Source organism: Cuculus canorus, chromosome Z (assembly GCF_017976375.1).
Source record: "Cuculus canorus isolate bCucCan1 chromosome Z, bCucCan1.pri, whole genome shotgun sequence".
In the NCBI taxonomy this organism is placed as follows: domain Eukaryota; kingdom Metazoa; phylum Chordata; class Aves; order Cuculiformes; family Cuculidae; genus Cuculus; species Cuculus canorus.
Window position 1 is genome coordinate 26,199,255 of NC_071441.1, and position 11,077 is coordinate 26,210,331.

The following is an 11,077-nucleotide window of genomic DNA, read 5'->3' on the forward strand; positions in this document are numbered from 1 at the left end:
TTATCTGAATAGGTGAAATTTTGAACATAAAAATGCAGTCCTGATTTTATGGATAGGTTTTTTTTGTTTTATTGCAATTCTTTGCCATTTTAGGACTACAAAATGGGAGAAAGAGCACCGTTGCTGCTTTGTGCATGGTATTTGTTAAAACATGACATCTTTTTCAGATAGGTTTTTACACCAAGACCAAGATTTAATAAAAAAAAATACATTGCTTAGTGCGACTTTACAAAGACTTTATTGCTTCTGCTTTCTCACTCATGTGACCAGAAGAATGCAATACAGATGTTCATTAATATAAGGGATGAGTGGTCACAGTAACTTACTGTCAAATTAAAATTGCATGCATCTCACTTAGATCAATTTTAAGATGAGGTAGGAAATCTACGGCCATGACAAATGTATGTCTGACATGAGAAAAGAGTATCTTCTCATGCAGTACATAAGCACTAATGAATTCTCTTCAAGTGTTCAGGAAACACTTCTGAAGCTACTTTAAAGTGCTGCACACAGTGAGCTATAGTCTTATGCAGGCATCCTGTAGGATGTGAAGCTCTGAAAGGAACTTGCCCTGACTTCCAGATTGTTCATCTTCAAGTTACTAAGTTTTCAAGAGCACAGCAGCTGTTGCAGTAAGTCACAAATTGATTTTTATTTTCCCTGTGGTATCTGTTTCAAATTAGTTCCTCTAACTACTTAAATATTTGAACCCCTCACCGTAATGCTGGGATGTTCATGGGTTTTATTACTAAGGCATTTTTGTTTTTTTATTTTAAAAATTACTACTTCTCAAATTGCATATCATAGAAAACATTTTATAGATATGTGGAATTGCAACACTATGGCAAGTAGTAAGCTATGTAAAAAAGGCACCGTACTGTAGAATTCAAATAAAATATTGGTAAATATATTTCAAGTATCTTCCTGAGCAGCTCTGCTTTTTAATGACCATTGAGTCTGTATAAGTAGATTGAAAAGTTAATATCAAAATGACGGCTGCTATCAAATGAGTCATAGTTTTTTGCCTGTCTATAGTATGATAGGAAAAAAGTTAGGCCTATTATATTCCTTTTTTCTACAGAACTTAGCAAAATGTGGTGAGTGAATAAATTCTAGAAAAATTAAGGAATGCCCTTATAGATGTCAGTGGTTCAAAGAACACAGGTGTTAACTCTAGGAAAAGGGATAAATCTGAAGTATGTCAACATGCTTACTCCTACTTCTTTTTGAACAAGTCTTGCCAGGAAAAGTTACTTCTACAAATCTGGTTTTCTCTTAACTTACTATATTTGTAAGTCTTCTCTGGCCCTATAAGGATTAATTTCCTCATACTTGAGATAGCGGTTTTCATCGTAGCCTTGGAGCACACAAGGAAACGATACACTCATACTTTCCTAGAAGAGAAAACTTAGTTTAAAAATTTGTGTTGTGACATTAAAAACTGAGAAAGAGAGCAACTGAAACAACTAAAAGGTCAAATGTGAAAGAATTAAAATGTTTCAGTGAAGGCAGGAAACTTGTTTCTGCATTGAGAAGGACAGAAGTTAAATGCTGGGAAGTGAAACAGCGAGGCAGGAAAGAATACTGCTCATCACAGTTATAACGAAAGAGGGTACTTGAGTGAAACAGATTTAAGCATATGAAAAGCAGGAAGCCACTGAAATTAATGCTGCCTTCGCTGCATTTCCAGCATGTGACAAGAATAGAAAGACTTGTTAGCAAAACTAGAGAGAAATTGTCATTTCTTTCCTCACTGCTGAACATGGTGAGGGTGCAGTTGTCTTTTATCAGTAGGTAATGCTCGAGTTCAGCTGGAAAAGGACAGCAAAGTTGAAGCTGCTGGTGCAAAGTAAAATTAATAAATTCTGTATACCAGAGGCTTGTCAAACGGATCGATTATTTGACTGTATTTCTTGACAGGAATTTTTCAGCATATTGGAGCAGTGAAAAACAGAACCTCTAACAAAAGTTTTGTTGCTACTTAAACTGTCTGTTCTCTATGAGCCTGAGCAGGGACGTGCAAGGTCATACTCTCCTGCAAGTGGGTTAATAATAATTACAATATAGCAGCAGCTGGTTGAGCCTTCAAGTGGAAGAACGAATGTGCAGACAGCACACTTGAAGTACATGCTTTTAGGCAGACCAGAAAATAAAACAGGGAAAGGCTCCCTTGAGAGTGCCTGATGGATGGGTCATTAACACATGCAGCTGTCTGAATAACGGCAGTCAAAATCACCCTCTTTAGCAGAGGAAAATATACTGTAGGATGTCATTAATGTGCCCTGACCTGACAGCTCTGAAATTTCCACTTTTCTGACACATTTGGGGTTCCAGACAGCATGGTTTTCTTTTTCTTTTTTAGACATAATTTAACTAAGTATGCACTGTCTTGACTACTGCATAAAGAAACCAGTTTTAACAAATCTTCCTTCCATGATGTGGCAGCTAACAAATACTTGTAAATGGGAATAAAATGTGGTAAATAGAAAAATTTTAAAGTGGGCCAAAAAACGTTACCCTATCTACACTAGCCTGGATTGCCATTAATAAACGGAAAACCCTTGTTCAGTCAATTGATGGTGTATGGATTTATCATCAGCACAAATGCATTGACATTATCCCTACTGTCACTCATGGTGACTTCAATTTTGGATCAAACCAGGGGTCTTTAGCGAGCACAAGTAAAGCTGAAGAGGGTTTGACTGATTTTGTCTTCTGGCTTCAGGCAACAAAGCTTATACAGAATTACCAGCGGCAAGGTGGGATTTGCTCTGCTCCCATGATGTATTTTCTCACAGTGGCTGCCAAACTGTCTGAAAGGCAGAACAACAACCTTTCTCCCCCACTCTCAAGTCCTCTAGGCCCTTCTTTCCATCGGTTCAGGTGAAAATACTCCATATTAATACAATTTATCCATCTTGTGTGAAAGGGATACAGCAGTGTTACTATAAATTCACTCAGCATATTTGACAGCAGGTAATGTGAATTGATTTTCCATTCCCTGTCTCTCAGAGCTTGCTTCCTTGATAAGGGACAAGTCTGGATGCAACCTTGGCAAACAGTAAATCAGAAAGGCTTTATTTCCTTGCTGTATAGTTGGACAAATTTCAGTGACTATTACACTTATTTTCTTTATATTATTTTTTTATATATAAAGAATATAGCCTAATGTCACCCTGGGGATGTTAGGAATAGTCAGCAAGGTTAAGAGATCTAATATTCATTGAATAAGATCATGTATTTCAGATTAAGTTTTGTATTTGACCAAAGTACCATTTTATTACTTATACTAGTCTAAAAATTCTACTATTTTCAAAACCTGGAATCTTTTAAGACTCTTTTTTTCTGTTTTTTTAAGCTTGAGCCTTTAATTTTTGAAGTGTTTTAGACGTTGTAGTCAGTGTAATAAAGTTCATGCCATTGTAACTACCCAGTCACATAAGATAAATTTCTGACTCAAACTTTTTATAGTTTATTTCAGACAGAGCAAAGGAGGTTTATAAGGAGCAGGAGAATTAAAAGAACACACTATGGCCAAAATATCTTTAATTAATTTTTGAGCGAGATTGGAGTTGTCTTAGCAGAAAGGCTTTGCTCCAAACAGACAGTTCAAGTATTAATAAAGCTGAGGTTCCAACAGATAGGATTTGGGATTACACAGGAGGGCCAGTAGAGCAACATCTGATTTGCAGAAAACCTCTAACCATTCTGCTGTTCACTCAAAGAACCCATCAAACCAAATGCAGGCAGACAGGGGATCTGGTTTAGAAGATGCATGAGGACATGAAGAACTGTCTGCTGCCCAGGGCTGCTTCTAAGTGAAGCCTAAAGATACATGGTTTCTAAAAAACCATGACATCTTGCTCCACTCAACTGCCAGGCAGTCAAAATCCTGTCAAAGTAAATGGTGCCTGTCTGTGTAAATTAAAACCTTCATGGTAGGGAGCACCCTCAGCTTTCTTAAAGATTTTTTTTTAACTTTATTCCTCTTAAACTTTGCTCCTGTAGACTGAAATCTTGTCAGCCATGTCGCCAGAGTCACATGCAATACAGATACTACTTCCATCTCCTTGCTGCTGTGTTCATGGTGCTTTTTCTTTGGAGCAGGGGTACCTCATTCTCATAGACTTGTGATACAAAGATAAAGAGCAAAGTTATGGCTGTTGATTTGATTTCTCCTTTTCTGTCTATATTTTTCCATCAAAAAAGTTTTAATTGCCATATGCTTTTTTTCCCAGCACTTTGTTGAAACTTCCCATCTTACTGGTCTCTGAGCAAACTGTGGTGTATTATTCTGCTGTGGGTGTTACAATGAGAGAAATGACAAATTGGGAGCTACTTTAGAATCCCAGTGAACCAAACCAGCTCACCATAATCTCATACCCAGGATACTTCCGCCCTTGTTTCTGTTATTGGTTAGTGACTGGCAAATAATTTCTTACACAATGGTATTTGAATAATCTGGTTTATTTGATAAGATCATAGAATCATAGAATGGTTTGCGTTGGAAGGGACCCATAAAGGTCATCTAATTCAATCCCCCTGCAGCGAGCAAGGACATCTTCAGCCATATAGTCTTCTCACAGCCCTGTCTATCCTGAACTTGAATATTTCCAGTGATATGGCTTCTACCACCTCCCTGGGTAACCTGTTCCCAGTGTTTCACTGCCCTCATTGTAAAACATCTCTTACTTAGATTTATTCTAAGTCTACTCTCTTTTGGCTTAAAACCATTGCACATATCAGAACAGGTCCTGGTGAAAAGTTTGTCCCCATCATTCCTGTAGGCCTCCTTTAAGTACTGAAAGATAGCAATAACAAAATCTGAACACCCCAAACTCTCTCAGCCTTTCTTCATAGGAGGTGTTCCATCCCTCCAATCATTTTTGTGGCCCTCCTCTGAACCTGCTCCAACAAGTCCATATCTGAGTTGTACTGAGGGCTCCAGAGCTGGATGCAGTACTCCATGTGGAATCTCAATGACAGTCTCAAGATGGCAGCATTCCTGCTGATATATTAACATAAAACAAAATTGTAAAATGGACTGTTCCAGAATACAATGCTATATGTAAAACAGAATATTTCTTGGAGAAAAATCAGTTTTGATAAGTTGTTGCTCAGGAGAGGTACCTCATAAAATTGTGTCTAGCAGTCTGTGCTCAGGTCATGGGAGCCACATCAGGCAGAAAGGAGAATTGAACACAAACTTGTCATACTTTAAGTACTTCTGGATTAGAAAAAAACAAAACAACAAAAGCCCGAAACAAATTTTTGCTCTTCCCCACTTAAAGGGGAAGAGACAAGTCCTGGGCCAAGGTTTTCATGCTGCAGGTCACCCACAGGCATGCCGACGTGCTCCTGTTTTCTGAAAATACGAGAGAGGTTTTGTTTAGGTTGTAGTTCAAGGAGAGGAAAAGTCGAAGTGCAAAGCTTCAGTAAAAGAAAGCTTTTGCTTTCCAGTTAGTTTCCCCGAAATCAATATGACACCCTTGTGTTGAGAAGACTTTGACCATTGCTAGGTGGGTGATTGCGTTTTGCAAATAAACAGCACATGACTTCAGTCAGGTGAAGATTTACAGGAAGATTGCTTGGTATGTGTTTGCTGCGGACCTGTGCATGGCTTGTCGCAAAGCTAATAGGTGCAGTTTATCTGCAGTTAGTTTCAGTCTATGCTGTAGGTAACAGCTGGCTGCTCAAAGCACAAGATATGAGGGGTAGAGGGAGAACAGGAGGCGGGGAAACCTGGGAGCTGTTTTTAGCACTGTTACCAGTGACCTCTGGTGGCTCAGATACTGCTGTGCTGGGAGAATATTTCGCTTTGGCCAGGATGGGAGACTGCCAAGGACGATCTGCATTGCAGATTGTTGCCTTGCAGATATTGTCGGCCACTTTTCCCACGCTGTCCTCCAGTACTGACATATGAAATGTCAACTTGCATTCACAGTGGATCTCTCCTAAACCTCGCCTCAGGAAAAGGACAAGTTAATGGGAGAACACTTGAAATGCTGCTGAAATCTTGAGGTTTCACTCTCTCAATTTTTACCATGGGTTTCTACCTACTTACTTCTCAGTCACTGTTTTGCATGCTGGTAGGTTTTGGTCACCTTAAATTCAAACCTCAGGTGTTAACAGCCTTTACCCATGGAGACTAAGCCACTTTATGCACAAACCCCCCATGATTTCCTAGTCATTTGCCCTCGTTTTCACTTACTACAATCTCCATTTATCCATGCTAGTGCAGAATTGAACATGGTAACTGTTTGCTGCATTTAGGACTGTGTCAAATTGCTGCATTTGCAGTAGCCAATAAAACTAAGGTAACTGAGAATGCAGTGACTTTTCTTGCCTACAAATTCTATATGTTTTGCCTTTAAAAGTGGGAAATAAGTCATCTTTCCACAAAGGCTAGGAAATGAAATTAGCAATAAATATTTACTTTTTTTAGGGAAGGAGAAAGATACAGCATATCTTGAATTACAGAGGTGTGGGAAATTACTAACCAGAAACCTAAGTAAGTCTTGGCTCTTGCCTCTTCTTTCTATTTCCTTCTTCATCCCCCAGAAAGATATTTATATATAACATTATATATTTGAAGAAAAAATAAAGGAATTATGTATGAAACAGGAGGTTAAGACCATCAGCTAAAAGCTGGAGCAAATACACCGCAGAGATGTAAGTTTAACAAGAGAATTCACAAATTAATACCCAAACAGGGAAACCACCCTGAAGTTAGAATTGTCTGTATGTATATCCATACATTCTTTCTCTTAAAAAAAAAATTTGTATTTCATGCCAATTTGGGTAACTTTCATTCAAACGATCCCTCACACTCCCAGAATCACCCAGTTCCAGTTTCTGGATGTAGTACCACAATAGTCTACTTCAAGAGTCTTCCTCACTGCGAAACACTTGGAAATAGCCATTTCAGAAAAGTAGTTAAAACACAATTGACTTTGGATCACATCCGGACTTCTGGTTTGAGCCTGAAAGTCTTGTGACTGACAACACACTTAGACACTCATCTTGCTCTGCATCCACTACAAGTTTAGTTCACAGAACGCTCCTCAACTACGCAAATATTGAAAATTTATTGAAATGAAAGTAAACTATTGAAGGATTTATTAACAGATTTTTGCAAAGTGCCAGGATTTTTTTTGATCAAAATGAGCAATTTCTACTGCAAACACAAAGTAAGCGTAACCAAGATGGTTATGTTTAATAAGCTGCCCAACACAGGAAATTTTTCTGTGTTTTTATCAGCTATACCAATCAAACTATTGTTGTACAAATAAGGCTCTGTTCTCTATTACACAAATACAAGTCTCATTTTACAGAAGAGGATTATCAAAAATTCAAGTCAATAAATTCATTCAGTTTATAGTGAGCAAGTAACATTTTTCTGCTATCTTATGCTGCATCTGTCAACCAGAAACTGAGAGACTGGGCACAGTTTTCTTTAGCTTCAATTTGCTTGACTGTCAGCGCAGCTGCATTTTGCAAAGTCTGCGTAGTCACCTTATGCAGACAGTCAGTTTGTACAGCACAATGATTAGGATCTGGCCAAACCAGAAAATAGAGTTACATAGAGAAGGTCTGCAGACTTCATATTTCTGATATGGAAAGCTTTGCTCTTTAAATCCAAATAGTAGAACCATTGAGGTCATTAGCATAGTGCAGCCCACTTGATAAGGTAATGAAAGTGATGCATTTGGATCCATGAAGCCTGATGTGTGACCAATTTTCAGAGCACAGTATGCAGCAAACCACTAGTTTACATAACTTTACTAAAAATAAAATCAATATGATTGGTTAAATAATAAAGCTCTGACACATAAGAGCAAAAATCAGTAATACATTAACATACCAGAGTCTGGGTCAAATTGTTTTTTATCAGAAAAGGGAAGTACTCCAGAATTAATCAATGCTTAGCGGCTCTTAATTACATTGCAAAAAGCACATTTTTTCAATTTGTGTCTTATTAAATGAAGTATTAAGTAGACTTTTTCAACTCATGTCTCAAAGCATTTAGTTAGAGGTATATAAAAACAACAAATGTGAAAGATACTTCTAGCTTCTTTCACATGAGAATGAAAATCCTGCTTCTGGATTAAAGACAAAGCAAATGCATCCTGGAAATCAGAAACTGAGCTTTGACAAATGATCACTTAATTTTAAGAAAGTTCTAAAACAAGCCATAGATATGTGCATATTTTAATTATACAATCAGGTAACAGTAATTTCAGGCTGCCTGTCTGGATTTACAGAAAAATAATGCTATTATGTTCATGTGCAGGTACTCAAATACCTGGTCTTTCTACAGTATATGCAAGACTGCTCTAACTCTCACCTTCTTGCAGCTGAGGAGACACGAGTTTTTACTAACCCACAGGTCAACAAAAATATTAGATTTTTGAAGTCCCATGTTCTAGGTTTAGTTTTTAAGTTATATTTTTTCCTTCTAAATGTTACACTTTATAATGTTGAAGGAAATGCAGCCACTGAGGTAAGGAGAGGACTACAGTATACTTCACACAGTCATGCAGTTTGAACAACTGGAAAATTAAAACCAGCACAAGAATATTAGTTTTGATCCTGAAATGCAAAGAATATCAGTGTGTTGGCTGCAAGGCAATGGGTGTCACTAGGAAAAGTGCAAAGCCTAAGCTAAGCTAATTAACAGCTAACAGTCCCTTGAAATGGCAATAGAACACTAAAGTGGAGCTTCCCTAAAATAATATAATTAAAACTGGACTCTGAGTAGAAAGAAAACTGCTGAAGTTGTGTCTGGTGTGGCTTGGCTTTGGGTAGAACTCAACAAAAATGCCTTACTAAATATAACCATCACCAGACTCCTGTGCAATAATGGCTTTCATTTCAAACTCATTTAACTTGAATGACTTCATCACACCTACTGAAGTAAAGTCATAGAATCATTAAGGTTGGAAAAGACCTCTAAGATCATCCAGTTGAACTGCAAGGCCCTTGGCATCCACAGAGCTCTGGTAAGGTGGCAAGAATTAATGCAACCCTCAAAATACACGTTACTAAGCTGATTATAGAAACCATGCTACCAACGACAAAGTGCCTGCCTTTAGCCTTATTACCAACCCAGACTGTCCCCAAGAAAAGACTTGGAGGTGTCTCTGTACGAAATTTTCTTCAGCCTCCCATATATAGGGAGGGTGCACCAATCCCTGAAATCAGTGATATGTATCTTAAAGGCTATTTGTGTGGAATAACTCAATCTCTTGCAGACTTAAGGAAGCATGGATTGCTGCCCCAAGCAGTTCCCCTGGATTGCAGCCTACATCAGATACAACTTGGAGTGAAATCCTGGAAAGAGAATACTCTAGCCCCAACATGAGAAGGACCCTTCCCAGTACTCCTGACAATGGAAGCAGACATAAAGAACCTTGTCATTAGGGTAAAAGGGCCAGGGGCTCCACCTCCCTGAAAATGGTCTGTGAAACCAAGGGGTGATTCTTTGAAGTTAATATTTAGGCAATAAGTTGGGATAAGTCAATGGCTGGCAAGATCAATTACACAAAACTATTAGGAAATTCACAAAGAGAGTCATGAGTGGCATTGACTGTTTGCAAAATCTGCAAAGACTGTAAAACTAAATACCAGCAAAGGAGACTGGTGGTACTGTAGAGTGTGTTGGAAGTGGCAACCTTCTGACAACCTCAAAGGTGATTTCAGCTATATGATATGCACTAAGCCAAGGGCAAGACTGGATTAGCTTCTACATTTGCCACCAAGAGAATTTAACTCTGCTGTTGGCTGCAATCCAATAGGTGTTGAGTGACAGAAATATATGCTATACCATACTTTGGCTTATGATGACCACCTGGACTCTGCTACTTTGGGTTGTGCTCACCTCCAGCTATATCCCAACTTCTCCGAATAAGGGTTCTAAATGCTATCTACATGTTAGAGGGGTTTCCAGTTTTAGCTGTCACACTTACATATATAGCCAGCGCTACAGATCAGAAAGTTTAACCACTTGTAACTTTGGGCAAATCGAATTGTGGGTGGGAAGAAATTTGGGAAAAGGAGGAACAAGATTTGGAATAGGGTGCCCTAAAGGAGAAGAGTGCATGTGTTTTACCAAGGAAGGACACTGGGACATGTTGGGTGGTGTGGGAATCCAAGATCAATATGAAGGGGAAAGGGGAAGAAAGGGGAGGAAAGGGGAGGAAAGGGGAGGAAAGGGGAGGGAAGGGGAGGGAAGGGAAGGGAAGGGAAGGGGAGGGGAGGGGAGGGAAGGGAAGGGAAGGGAAGGGAAGGGAAGGGAAGGGAAGGGAAGGGAAGGGAAGGGAAGGGGAGGGGAGGGGAGGGGAGGGGAGGGGAGGGGAGGGGAGGGGAGGGAAGGGAAGGGAAGGGAAGGGAAGGAAGGGAAGGGAAGGGAAGGGAAGGGAAGGGAAGGGAAGGGAAGGGAAGGGAAGGGAAGGGAAGGGAAGGGAAGGGAAGGGAAGGGAAGGGAAGGGAAGGGAAGGGAAGGGAAGGGAAGGGAAGGGAAGGGAAGGGAAGGGAAGGGAAGGGAAGGGAAGGGAAGGGAAGGGAAGGGAAGGGAAGGGAAGGGAAGGGAAGGGAAGGGAAGGGAAGGGAAGGGAAGGGAAGGGAAGGGAAGGGAAGGGAAGGGAAGGGAAGGGAAGGGAAGGGAAGGGAAGGGAAGGGAAGGGAAGGGAAGGGAAGGGAAGGGAAGGGAAGGGAAGGGAAGGGAAGGGAAGGGAAGGGAAGGGAAGGGAAGGGAAGGGAAGGGAAGGGAAGGAAGGGAAGGGAAGGGAAGGGAAGGGAAGGGAAGGGAAGGAAGGGAAGGGAAGGGAAGGGAAGGGAAGGGAAGGGAAGGGAAGGGAAGGGAAGGGAAGGGGAGGGGAGGGGAGGGGAGGGGAGGGGAGGGGAGGGGAGGGGAGGGGAGGGGAGGGGGGGGGGGGGGGGGGGGGGGGGGGGGGGGGGGGGGAGGGGAGGGGAGGGGAGGGGAGGGAAGGGAAGGGAAGGGAAGGGAAGGGAAGGGAAGGGAAGGGAAGGGAAGGGAAGGGAAGGGAAGGGAAGGGAAGGGAAGGGAAGGGAAGGG

The 11,077-nt window shown here is 40.5% G+C and overlaps 1 long non-coding RNA gene across 1 annotated transcript; it reads left to right on the top strand.

Moving 5' to 3' along the window:
* Positions 1 to 565: 565 nt before the first annotated feature.
* LOC128850561 (uncharacterized) lies at positions 566 to 10,149 on the top strand. The gene is made up of 3 exons (XR_008448009.1): positions 566 to 632; positions 6,446 to 6,511; positions 9,255 to 10,149. It is a non-coding gene; the product is annotated as an uncharacterized LOC128850561 (long non-coding RNA).
* Positions 10,150 to 11,077: the final 928 nt, after the last annotated feature.